The sequence below is a fragment of the Grus americana genome, chromosome 1, assembly GCF_028858705.1.
Source record: "Grus americana isolate bGruAme1 chromosome 1, bGruAme1.mat, whole genome shotgun sequence".
Classification (NCBI taxonomy): Eukaryota; Metazoa; Chordata; class Aves; order Gruiformes; family Gruidae; genus Grus; species Grus americana.
In genome coordinates, this window is record NC_072852.1 from 212608151 (window position 1) to 212621586 (window position 13436).

Genomic DNA, 13436 nt, shown 5'->3' on the forward strand with positions numbered 1-13436 from the left:
AGAAGATTGTTTCATTCCTTCCCCTCAAAATATGGATGGAGGGTGGGATGCTCTTAGTATAATTGCATTTTTGTGAACAGAAGTTCAGAGTTCAGCACAAGCTTCACTCTGGAGGTCAAATCCACGTTTCCACCTCCCAGGAGAATGCTATGACCAGCAGGAAGAAATAAGGTTCAGGCGGAGGAAATCTCCACCCTACCTGCGAAAGGTGGCACGGAGAAATGAAAGAAACTTCAGCACAAAGGATGTGCAAAGTACTTCTGAAAACTCTGGTGCCTGAAATCTTGGAGACATCTAAGCAGGCAGGGAGGGAGTGATGGGAATGGGCATGGGCTTTCTGAATTGCCTACTTGGACTTGGAAATCTACATGTTGTCTAAACTGCATTTCAGCCACCAAATTACTTGTGTGGATCCAGCGCTTTGTAGTGCTGTGACGCACCCCTGTCTGCTAGACTGGCAGCTAGAGAGGGTGTTTCATGGTCGCTCGTCCTGCTTAGAGGGTACTAACAAGAACAAGTAGCTATTTGTTATTAGCCAGCCTTTTCAGTTCTGCGACACTTGGGGTCTCCTGGCCTGTGTTCAGAAAGCAAGATAAATTTGAGGCTTCTGCAGGTGTGACAGTATCTTTAGTCAGTGATGAAAAAACAGAAAAAATAAGAACAAAGATATAAAGATTGCAGCAGTAAGCAACTGAATAAAAGACTGAATAAAGGCTATGGAATATCTGTTAAAAACCAACTAACATTTACTTTTCTATGCTTTTGAGCCACATTATTTTAGAACAAAGAAGTTTAAACCACCTCGAATATTGATAGCTTCAACCTATCTGTATGATGCATAGATTCCTGAAGCATTCTCTTTTCTAAACTTAGATTATAAAATATGTTATTATGGCAATGTTTTCGTTTTGCCCCTAAAAACTGAATCCCCAAAATGACAAGCAGTTTTACCACCTCCTGACTTGCCTAAGTAAAAAAAAAAAATTGAAATGACAGGTGCTCTGTAATACAATAAAATACATGTTTTTCAATAAGTTGTCCTTTCATCCTCAATTTCAAGACAAAAAGGTTCTAATGCTGACCTTGGAAAATTAAATACAGAATCTGAAGGCATATCACACTGTTATGCAGTACTGTACACATTAATAGATCTCAAAGACGTTTAGGAAAGCAGCAAGTATTTGTATATCTAGCTTGGCATAAACCAAGAGACAGACAGGGTGATTTTTCTTAGGGCGTGTTGAGAGCAAGCCAGAACTCTGAAGTTCTTTTGGAAGAACTCCTGGATCCTTTATCCCAGTCCCACTCTGCCTCAGATCAGCCATGATGTTGTGTATTTTATGTACATTTACCAGGAATAAAGACTCAGAAATTAGCTGACAATTCTATTACTTACCTGTGAACCAGAACAACCAAACACAAAGAACTCACTCTCCCACAAAGCTGTCCTGATTCTGTAGATTATCGTTTCTAAACAAAGTCAACATAAAAAATAGTATCCGACCTCCATGTGCGAAATACCGTTTGGAGGTGGTAAAATAATCAGATGTGAATGAATTAAGACGTCAAGCTTGGTTTAGTCAACGGAGCATTTAATAAGCTCCCTTTTCTGGGAGTTTACTGCTTAACAGCAGTTAAGCACATCTAAGAACCCAATAAACGTGTGATATCCTAAACTACTACTGTGAATGCTATAAATCCACAAACCTAATTCAAATTTTTTTCATTTTCAGAGGTGATAAACTGAGGAGACTCTTCTGCTTTCATTTCAAAACCAATTTTGTCATTGATTTCACTGAAACAAAAGACAGTCTTATACGAGGACCTATTGTTAATTGGAAAAGAAATACTATGAATAACTTTACAAGAAGAGCTCCACACCTTCGTATCAGCCACAATGTAACAAATAATATGCAAAAAGCAACAGAAAATAAATGAGGAAAAAATGAAAGATCTGCTCAAAGACAGTTTTTATTGTGGGACATGCTTAGTTCCCATAGAACTGATGTCGCAGAAAGTTAGTGGCAATTTGAATTTCATGAAAGATAGCCGAAAAAATCGTTCTTTAAATCACCCCTTAAATCTCTAAAAGCACTCTTCATGCACATATCTAAAGGGGAAGAAAATGCATAACTGATCAGATCACATTCACATAGAATAAACCCACATAGTACACTAGAAAAGTGATAAGCATATACCTGATAAGTAAAAACTTCTTTACTACAGTTAAGAATTGATAAAATAAATGCCAAGATTTTATTATCAAATCAGTTCTTTATTACAAAGAAATAATCCAGGAGAGGATTCAAACTTTCAAGGTTTAATCACTTTTACTAGCAAGAGAATGAGCAACTAAATCCCGCCCTGTTACACTGGTGCAAATCTCAATTTACTTCACCATATCTGACAGCAGAATTTTGTCCCACTTATCTAATTCTTATTTTAATGAGTTCCAGACTATCAAAAATAACTGCCCATCCATAACCTCAAACTTAAGAAGCCTCTAAACTCCTGATTGCTGGAAGCAGGAAAGATATTCCAAGGGAAATATCACTCTGTACTTGACATCTTACCACACTTTACCTCTGAGCATCAACCCCAGACTTCTATCAGCTGCAGAGCTACAGAGGTCCTTTGGGACTTTTGTTCTATCTGCTTGTGCTGGTCTAAAGTTTTATGAACCATCTAAAGAGACTCAGTCTGCTAATGCCAAATGTGACATAAATTGGCTTGTTAGCAGACAGGCCTGGACTGCGCTTAGAATCAAACGCTCCACTGTGCAGAGATGCAACAGCTCAGGACATGCAATCCTGTTTTACAGTGAGGGGGCAAATCCAGGTAGACTGCAAATTCACAGGTGAGTAATTTACCTGGCTTTTTTACTGAGACTAATCTTTAAATAGTGGCTTTTTGTGTTTTGTGCTTTATCTTATTATATTTGTGCAGTAGCAGAGACCAACACATGATCACAGTGGAGGTTAGAAGAAGCGTGACAATGAATCATTTCCAAATTCTTATGAGCTGGTTTTGGCTGGGACAGAGTTAATTTTCTTCATAGTAGCTGGTATGGGGCTGTGTTTTGGATTGGTGCTGCAAACAGTGTTGATAACCCAGGGATGTTTTAGTGACTGCTGAGCAGTGCTTACACAGAGCCAAGGCCTTTTCTGCTCCTCACACCACCCCACCAGTGAGTAGGCTGGGGGTGCACAAGGAGTTGGGAGGGGACACAGCCGGGACAGCTGACCCCAATGACCAAGGGATATTCCATACCATATAATGTCACGCTCAGCATATAAAGCTGGAAGAAGAAGAAGGAAGGGGGGGGACATTCAGAGTGATGGTGTTTATCTTCCCAAGTAACCGTTACACACGATGGAGCCTTGCTTTCCTGGAGATGGCTGAACACCTGCCTGCCCATGGGAAGTGGGGAATGAATTCCTTGCTTTGCTTGGCTTGTGCGTGTGGCTTTTGCTTTACCTATTAAACTGTCTTTATCTCACCCCACAAGTTTTCTCACTTTGACTCCCCCATCCCACCGGGGGGAGTGAGCGAGTGGCTATGTAGTGCTTAGCTGCTGGCTGGGGTTAAACCACGACAGTGAGGTATTACATGACAGGATTTCCTGTAACCACAGATGACTGGATTCAATTTTCCAAGGCTTATTTCCTGTCCTTCAGTCCTGTATTGCCATTCTGCTACAGTCATAACATTTAAATATTTCTAGGTGGCTATCCAGTGATAGAAATCACTGCTCTTCACTCATGACTGGTTTTTTTTTTTTTTTTTCTGATTACCTATTCCACAATGGTAAACAGTTTAAAAAAAGTAAATGTTTATCCAGATAGGAATATCCCTCTCTAAGGACCTCAGAAGTGAGGACATGGCAAAGAAGAAGAAAATGTGAGAGCTATTCTGTGGGTGAAAAGAGAGCACCAAAATAAGGAAAAGCACTCCCTTACCCCTCCTTCCATCCCCAAAATAATTCAAGACCCAGCCTTCACTCAGGAAATCCTAGACTGGTGACAGCAAAGGGAGTACCACAGCACTCAGACAGAGAGGCAGGTGGCAGAGCTAAAAAGGATAGGAGCTGAACACCAGCAGGTTTAGATTAGCTGGAGACAGGGCCAGAGAGTTATTTATGCAGCAGAGATCAGTACAACTGGGGTAAACTCAGGAGCTGCTGCCAGAGGCACGAAGAAGGAGGTACTGAAGTGTCTGTATAAAAATACATATACATAGTATGTATTTGTAGGAGGAAAAGCTTCAGCGTTTCGCTGGTTTTGCTTTTTCTTTAATTATACATCACCCTATTTTAGATGTTTCCACCATACATTATAAACGATTCAGAGGAATACAGAATGCGTAGCCTCTAAATGTAGCTGCCCCTGAAACTCAGCTCTCGGCAAAGACAGTGATGGCAGAGCAGATTGCGGATCTGACGGCTCCTACACACTTTGGCTGTCCCATTGCTCTACTGCTAGAGCACAGCTCACAAACTGAAGGTAAATAACCGAGCGAAGGGATGGGCCGGGCTGCCAAAGGAACATATCAAAACCTTTCCTGAAGTTACTCCATTACCTATGATGGTAAATATTTGTAAAAGTGTCCCTTCCATTATCACAATAATGTCTTGTTCTGTCGTCCACTGCTTTGTTACAAAGCCCCAAGTTTGTTCCAAGAGCAGATCAGTTGCATGGCACAGTAAAATATGAAGATGGAGTATGATGCTTGGACTATTAGCTTTATGATGGGTTAATTGGGTTAATCGCCCTGGGTGCAGCACTCATTCCAGAACTGACATGCTCAGTGTATCTCTACACAATGTAGTCGTGTTCTCCACCTCTCTGCTTCACCCCCTTGTTTGTAAAATGGGGATAACAGCTTTTCCCAACTTCTTCACGAGGGTCTCGTGGCAACAAATTAATACCCCGAGATGCTCAGACACCAAGGAAATACATTAAAGTATCCAAGGTAAGAGAGAAGAGATCGGCCTACTGCGGGTTAGATTGATCAGTACTGTTGGTACGCCTGACAGGGTGCGTCTGAATCCATAATCAACGCTCAACGCTTCAAACAAACACTTATCCCTGTGATTTCATATAAGATGGTGATACTTGATGCAAAAAAAGGCAGATATGCACCCAGAAAAATTCACGCATGGACGCTGACCTGTGGAGAGGTATACACGAGCCACATGCAGATTGCAAGAGTCATCAACAAATGGGGCTGAGCTAGCACCTTTGGTTCTGGGCAAGGCTCAAACCCCAGGAAGGGATGATACAACTCAGGGCTGCTTGCATGGACAATTGAAGCTCTAGTTTTCAAGCCCCTGAAAACACAGGATATTTAGACCTATAACTCATAGTCTTCCTGTGACACATAACAGTTTATTAATTATATGGTTTACAGGCACTTTCCCATTTATATTTCTTGCTTCCGTAGAGCATCCAAAACAAACAAACAAAGCAAACAAATCCTAATTTACATGACTGTTCACAACTGTAAAAAAAAAAAAAAAAAGTCCCAAACAGCAGAGAAATGAGCATTCCACAGGGAAAAGTAATTTCTGTCAGATATTGAAGTAGCTTTTTATATCCATTTCTTCAGAAATGCCTGTGCAACACCTCCCTGACATATATGCTGCCCCAGTCGCAGGGCAGGATTCCCATCCTCATTTATAGCAGCATATGAGTGATACCAACAGGGTTGAAGGGAGGTCCCCCAAGCACTTCAGAGGAGACATTCAGAACTTTTCAGGAATAAATCTTTGGAGATTACATTCGCTAAGACAGCTATTCACAGCCATTTATGTGATAAAGAGAAACCTTTAGGTTTCTATAGCCCGGTAAGTGTAAATGGCATTACACAGTATATATGTACTGAATGAATAACAGGACTTGCAATCTAAAGGTACAAATGAAAATGCCACTAAAACATGTGGTCTATTATGGTTCAATAGGGTTTTTTTCAAGGTATTAAGGAAAATGGTGGTTGGTATAATACAAGGTTAAGTGAGATGCTGTAACACCTCTACGGCTTGGGCTGTGCCTGGATCCAATCCTGTATTCATTTGCATTGTGCCTGGAAGTCAGTGGCAGCTCCACCTATCTATAAAAGGATAGTTATAATAAACTGCTTTTTTGGGGTAGCCTAGAAGGAAAGTCTCACAGCTGAGTCTCTGATGTAGGTCATCACTTTGTCACAGACTTGTGCAACTGAGAAAATCCCCTGGTGTCGGATACATCTTCGATTCAGACACCTGTATCAGAGCTGGTTGTCCACGTCTCCTTTATCATTAATCAAGAATTAATCAAAACACACCCTTCAATAGGCCAATTCATACTTTAAACACCAGTCTAAAGGTGAACCGCACCTCAAAAGTGTCTATAGCTCTCCAGTGACACAAACCCAAACAGATGAATCTCACTTTCAGCATCTCTATCAAACACTGCTGAACAAGGCATAGTTCCTCCCCTTTGTCTTCCACGCCTGCCTCAGCCACGAGTGTCTTGTATAGATTTTTATCGTGCCAGGCACAATGAGGGTCCTTGCTAACATGCAGTTTCCAACTGTGATCGTAGCACGAGTTACTGAACCATGAGTCACAGTCCTACTCTTCCACTTGAGCCCCGCTTCACCTGTTGGTTACATACACATATACTTTTTTAATTTATATGATGAGCATGTTCAATTTCCTAAAAAAAAAAAAAAAAATTAAATCGCTGCCTCATTTTATGCTGCAGCACATCTAAGAGAAAAATAATGAAAATAATTTAGCTCACCTTACTGAGGACTAGAAATACTTCCAAGCAGAGGATAATATCACATTTGCTGGTTACTGCAGGGTATAAATAAAGAGTGGAGCTAACTTTGTTCTTGTGCATATCACCATAAACTCAGAACATTTAATTGCTCATGTTTGACCTTAGCATGGAATTTCCAATGTCAGGACAGCATGGCTTTTAAGTAGTAACATCCCTGGGATATAACCCTCAAGTTATGTATGTGTTATCAGAAAGACTATACTCCAATAGAGCTTTTCCTCTAGGAATAATAAATAATAAATACTGTAGAATTTGGATGTGCGCGCTGTTTTTAAACTTCAATGACACTGTCAAAATGTTGCCTGGCTAAATCAGCACTTAAAACAGAATTTTAAAATAGTGTCCAGAATGGTATTAACTTTTGTTTAAATTATTTTGCTCATAAACCCCATGATTTTAATTAGTTAAATCTATATTTGTTTTCCTATAAAAGTTTACTTTTAAGTAAGTAATTGCTGTCATTAAGATCAATACCAAGTTTCAGCTTAAAGAAATTTTCTATAAGCAAGTTAGAAATGTTTTGTTCTAAGTTATGCACTGCTACACTTCTGTGAGTGGGACTGCTGTAGAAACGTCCTGGTGCTTTCCATAAAACAAATAAAGCAATAAAGACAGCAAATATCCTATACATAATGTGTGTTTAATGAGATTACTCATTGTAAATAACTCATGCAAAATGTTTCCTGATGATGATATCAAGCAGTTATGTGGGTCAATCTGCAGATAATGGCTTTGTATGGCTTAATGTTTATCACACTATTCTTTAAATGAATTGTCACCTAACCTTAAGGGTTTCTGAGATTGTTTTGCAATTGTGAAACCCCTCCCTTGTTTCACTGGGATGACATGAACTGAAACGGGAGGAAGGCCCACATCTGTCATAAATTAAGTGTATATAGTTCATTGTCAAGGGGCTATTACCATTTAAAAAAAATCTTCTCTCCCTTTTCTTCCCTACTTTTTGATGAAATAGAGGAGTAAATGGCTTTTTTTGCCCTATTTCTCTCAAAATTTGCTCCTGAGCCCTTCTGTTAACACATACTCTGCTAGCGTCTGCCTCTGTCTGCCCAAGCATGAAGCATTTGCTGCCCTGCTGGGATGTGCTGCTAATCCAACACTACCTTAGCCTAGCTGGAACTTTCCCCACTGAATCCGTAAATCAGATTACAGGACACATGTCACAACTCTTCCCCACCTTGAGCTACAGCCAACAACAATAGGAACAGCATGTTTTTCCCCGGGGAAGGGTGGGAAGGGGTGGTGCAAAAGAGGAGAAAGCATCAGAGAGCTACCCAAGGGGAAGGGGGGTTTATGTGGCGGGTTTAAAAAGCAGCTTCGTAGCTGGCAGTGGGTGACAGACTCAGCAGTGCAGGGCACGGCCAGCCTTTTTAAACAGTAAAAGGCGGACGGTAAACTGCCTTGAGTGCTGAGCAAGGAGGGGTACAGGAGGTGTTGGAATGAAGAAGATCTGCAGGAATACAGTGACCCAGCAGAAACACGCATGGCATTACTTTAATACCCCCTTTAAAAATAAAGCTGAGTGTTAGCACTCAAAATTTTCCATTACCATCAGCGCCGAGGTGAAAGATAGAAGAACAGAGCATGGTATTAATAGCTCAGTTTTCAAATATTTCACATTAGCCACGAAAAAAAAACCAAAACCCAACGTTCCCCACCACCCGGATTGTCTGCGGAATTTATTAGCCAACAGGGTTTTAATAGGAAAAGACTTAAAGCTCAGAGAGAGAGAGAGAGACCCTGCAAAAGGCACTTTCTGGAGTGCAGAGCTATTTATTTATTTTATAGAGCACATCTACACAGGAGAGGAAGGGACATCGTTATGAGGCACAACGCGAAGTCCTGGGAGAGAGTCGAGTCTAGCCAAACAGAGCCATTTATTTGTTTTGTGTTTAAAGAGAGCAAGATTGATTTCCGAAACGATTCTTCCAGACTCACAGCCTTAAAACAAAGCAGAATATGCGTGCTTCAGTACGTTTCTGCTTGGCTGCATTGTATGATATTGTGTCAGAACATTCTTTACATAGAGCACAACCACCAGAGCTAACACACAGGCATCTTCCAAAAGTACAGATTTCTTTAAAACAACTCCTGTAAAGTGAGTCTGCATACAAAAACCCTGATTAGTTGGAACCAGGAACGTTTACAGGTTAACTCCCAGATTAGCCTAAATTCAGATCTTGTGCAGGGCTTTAGTGTGTTCCTGTCCCTCCAGTGTTCCCTATAAAGTGGGAAAAGAGAAAGCCGGAGTAACTTTATCATCCATGCACCGATCTATCCCACATAAATAGAGCAATAATATCCTGCACGTGTACGCGGAGTTCAAAAAGGAGTGACTTTTGCTCTCCTTGTGTTATGGATATCGGTAAACCGAGGGGCCATAAAGCTGAGGGCTCAGCTGCCAAGCGGGCTGGCAGCCAAAACTTGCGCTAAATTTCCACCGAATGTAGCACCTCTGCAAAGCTGCAGCCCGTGAGCTATCACAGCATGCACAGCTGCTGCATTTCCCCCGTGAGGACCCTCGCTCAGGTTCCTCCACCCTTAAAGTCACTGTCCCCTTCCTGATGTGGAGGGGACAGCTGATGCTGAATGAGGCTCTGCTTAGGGCACGCACCAACTCTATTGCTTTTTGTGCCCACGCGCCCCTTACCGCTCTCTCCTGCTGCTTCTCAGTGGCAGATGACTCCCCCGAAAGGAGTCTTTTGGTGGAAGGGGACTAGGACAGTGGGCCGAAGAGCTCTGCTGAGGGTGCAGCAGGGATCCTATTAATGCTGCAGGGTGAGATAAGGTGAATGTTTATGCTGAACTCAAGAAAAGCTGTCGTCGGGGCCAGAAGAAAAGACAGCCCCAAATGTTTTTGCAACACAGATGCAGCCTGTGATATTTCATTATCTTTGCATAATGGCTGTAGCTAGCAAGCAGCCCCAGCGATAGGAAGGTTTAGTATGCTAAAGAGCAGTGCAGTGAACTCCTTTTAGAGTATTTTATAATCAAATACTACAAATCCTTCAGAAGACATGACTAAAAGTGCAAGTGCAGACAAAGCCACCCTTAGGTAATTCCCTTGATTAAAACTCTCAGACTTAAAATGAATCTAATTAAGGACATTGTGAAGGCACAGAAAGGCAGTGTTCACTTCTGCCCTCTTTTGCAGATGGTGAGTTGCCAAACAGAATTGAGAATCTTAATTGCAAGAATCATCAGTAAATTTAAAAAGGATGGTAAATTAGGGACTGCAAAAGTCAGACTGCTACATAACAGCAAGGCTGCCAGATCTCCTGGTTTTTGCATTAGATGGGAAAGGCGCTCCCAAGAGAGCACACGGTGCTTTTTATAAAAACTGCTGAAAAAGAGGAGAAAAACCTAACCCAGACTCATGCCATTCTGAGTGACACAGCCAGCAAAATTGATGAAGGAGGATACCCTTTCTACCAGTTTGTTTTTCCTTCATTATTTGACAATGTTCCCTGTACCGCTCAAACCCACACTATGGTCATCTAATGGAGCTGTCACAACTGACCAGATCTCTGGGGTTTTATTTTTATTTTTTAATCCTTCAACCCTTCCATAGCAGATAATACGCTTTGATGCATCACTGGAAATTTTCATTTCATTAATCAGCTTTCTATCAAAATGCTAGCTTTTCACATATATTCTTCTCAGATAAAAGCAAGGCAGTTAAAAAATACTTTTGACATCAGATGGTAAAAAACACTGACCACATAGAAGTTAATTTCCATCAGAATTAATTTTCCTTAACTGTCTGCATTAGTCTCCCAGGAAAAGAAATCTACTGAAGTATGGTAAAAAAAAGGTTATAAATATCTGCTAAAGATAAGGTAGTCAGGAAAATCTGGCTGCATAGAAAATGGTTTGATAAAAAAGAAGCAGGAGGTACTTAGAAATTACAACTTATTTGTGAGGTAGTGCAGAGCTCCTTCACACCATTCAACTCTTATAATCAAGTAAAATATAGATGGAAGCAAGCTCCAAGTAGGCAATTACCTCAAGGATCACATGTTGTACTCTACATTCAAAAAAATAGCAACTAAGTGAAAGGTTGAAATGTGTTCTAATAGGAAGTTGGGTTGGTTTTTTTTTCATAGACTTATAGAATGGTTTGAGTTGGAATGGACCTTAAAGCCCATCTAATTCCAACCCCCTGCCATGGGCAGAGACACCCTCCACTAGACCAGGTTGCCCAAAGCCCCATCCAACCTGGCCTTGAACACTTCCAGGGAGCCAGGGGCATCCACAACCTCTCTGGGCAACCTGTTCCAGTGCCTCACCACCCTCATAAAAAATTTCTTACGTCCAATCTAAATCTACCCTCCTTCAGTTTAAAATCATTACCCCTTGTCCTGTCACTACAGGTGTTGGTAAACAGTCCCTCTCCAGCTTTCCTGTAGGCCCCTTCAGGTACTGGAAGGCTGCTATAAGGTGTCCCTGGAGCCTTCTGTTCTCCAGGCTGAATAATCCCAACTCTCTCAGCCTGTCGTCATAGGAGAGGTGCTCCAGCCCTCTGATCAACTTCGTGGCCTCCTCTGGACTTGCTCCAACTGCTCCATGTCCTTCTTGTCCTGGGGATCCCAGAGCTGGATGCAGTACTCCAGGTGGGGTCTCACGAGAGTGGCCTAGAGGGGAAGAATCACCTCCCTTGATCTGCTGGTTACTCTTGCAGCCCAGGACACTGTTGGCTTTCTGGGCTGAAAGTGCACATTGCTGAGTCATGTCCAATATTTTTATCAACCAGTACCCCCAAGTCCTTCTCTGCAGGGCTGCTTTCAATCCCTTTATCCCCCAGCCGGTACTGATACCAGGAGTTGCCCCATCCCGAGTGCAGGACCTTGCACTTGGCCTTGTTGAACTTCATGAGGTTCGCACAGGCCCACTCCTCAAGCCCATCAAGATCTCTCTGCATGGCATCCCTTCCCTCTAGTGTATCAACTACATCACTCAGCTTGGCATCATCTGCGGATTCGCTGAGGGTGCACTCAATCCCTCTCTATGTTAGAATCATAGAATCATAGAATGGTTTGGGTTGGAAGGGACCATCATCTAGTTCCAACCCTCCTGCCATGGGGTTGATTAAGATATTAAATAGTGTTGGTCTCAGTGCCAGTTTCCACTCTAAGAGTTTAAAAATAACACTTCTTGGAATTATTCTGATCTCAGACCACTTCTAGTACTAACAAAGACAACAGAGCTCAATCCTCAGTTTACCATTTTTTGTGACAGTATAGAAATCTGCAAGATAGCAGGTCTATAGATATTACCTATACATGCACTGATATCAGAGACAAGCAAAGAATACTCAAGCTAAATGTTTTTATTTTTGACAGTTTAAGAAACAAATATCCTAAAAAATACCCAAAGCATTTAAAACCACTACCTGAAAAGGCAGGTCTTGGTGTTAGTGGAAATCATTGAGTGCAACTTCTCCCGACTTACTACAAATGCCCAGTACACTTCCATTTCTCAAAGCACCACACTGCCATACTTGTGCTTATGTTGCAACCCACTTAATATAAAAAAAAAAACCAAACCCAGAACAACAAGACCACATCACAAAGTCAATCCAAAACCTTTGAGAATGGAAACTAAAAATTAAGAAGAGTTACTTATTTGTTCCTGGGACAGATCCTCACCTGGTAAAAATCTAGTAACTTGACTGTTCAATCAATACATTAAGTGGGTCTATTTTAATACGGATCAACAACGATATCATTAATTTTAACATATTATAAGGACAACCAAAACCACAGGGTTTACAATCACTTGCAAGATTAGTGAGAGACTGAGGGAGAGTGAAAACTTGAATTTGTTTCTCATTCATCTACTCATAAAAGGTGACAAGTTGATAGCTGTGGACCAACATCATGCTGTGGTCCAAAGCCAAAGAAAATGTCAACGAAATCCTGCCAAGTCCTCAGCTGTGATAAATCATCATAGCTCTATTAGTCAGCCCTCTACTCTAACTTCCAGCATCCAAGCATTTGGCTCTATCTACAATATATGTTCAGACAAGATATAAATCAATGCAGTGTCAACTTGACCGCAGTTTCTTTTTTCTCTTCAAATATTACTATGTCTTTGATAGTTAAAAGCAAATCTCACTGAAGTCATCTAATTGGCAGGAGGAGGAAAGCATTTACAAAGGTCATTTCCTATGAATCCAGCAGACTAAAGTTCACTCACTGCCCATCATCTCAAAAGTTGTTGTTACCTACACTGGGCAAATTTTCCCACTTAATAGTCTGTAAAGCACTTGGCATTGTCAGTCTTTCCTTCTTGCATGAGAATGTGGAAAAGAAAGATGCATCTCCCCTTCCTTGTGTCACCACCTGGGTCTGGGGACAGCCTGGTAATTTAAACGTCAGCTGTTTCTGGCAGACCCTGCAGGAGCTTATGAGTGAATTCCCACAAACTCTGTCCATGACCAAGCAAAACTAGCAGGCTCCCAGTCATCACACTCAGCTGGAGCACACAGTTATAGCAATCAACAGTAACTTCACACTCCTCTGAGCGGGACACCAACAACAAATGTACCATGCTTGCCACTGATCCCCATTGCTCCACGTGGAATCAATTATA

The 13436-nt window shown here is 41.5% G+C and overlaps 1 protein-coding gene across 13 annotated transcripts in view; it reads right to left on the minus strand.

Annotated features, from left to right (window-relative positions):
• DLG2 (discs large MAGUK scaffold protein 2) overlaps positions 1 to 13436 on the minus strand; it is a 1065252-nt gene that overhangs the window by 878326 nt on the left and 173490 nt on the right. The window lies entirely within an intron of this gene.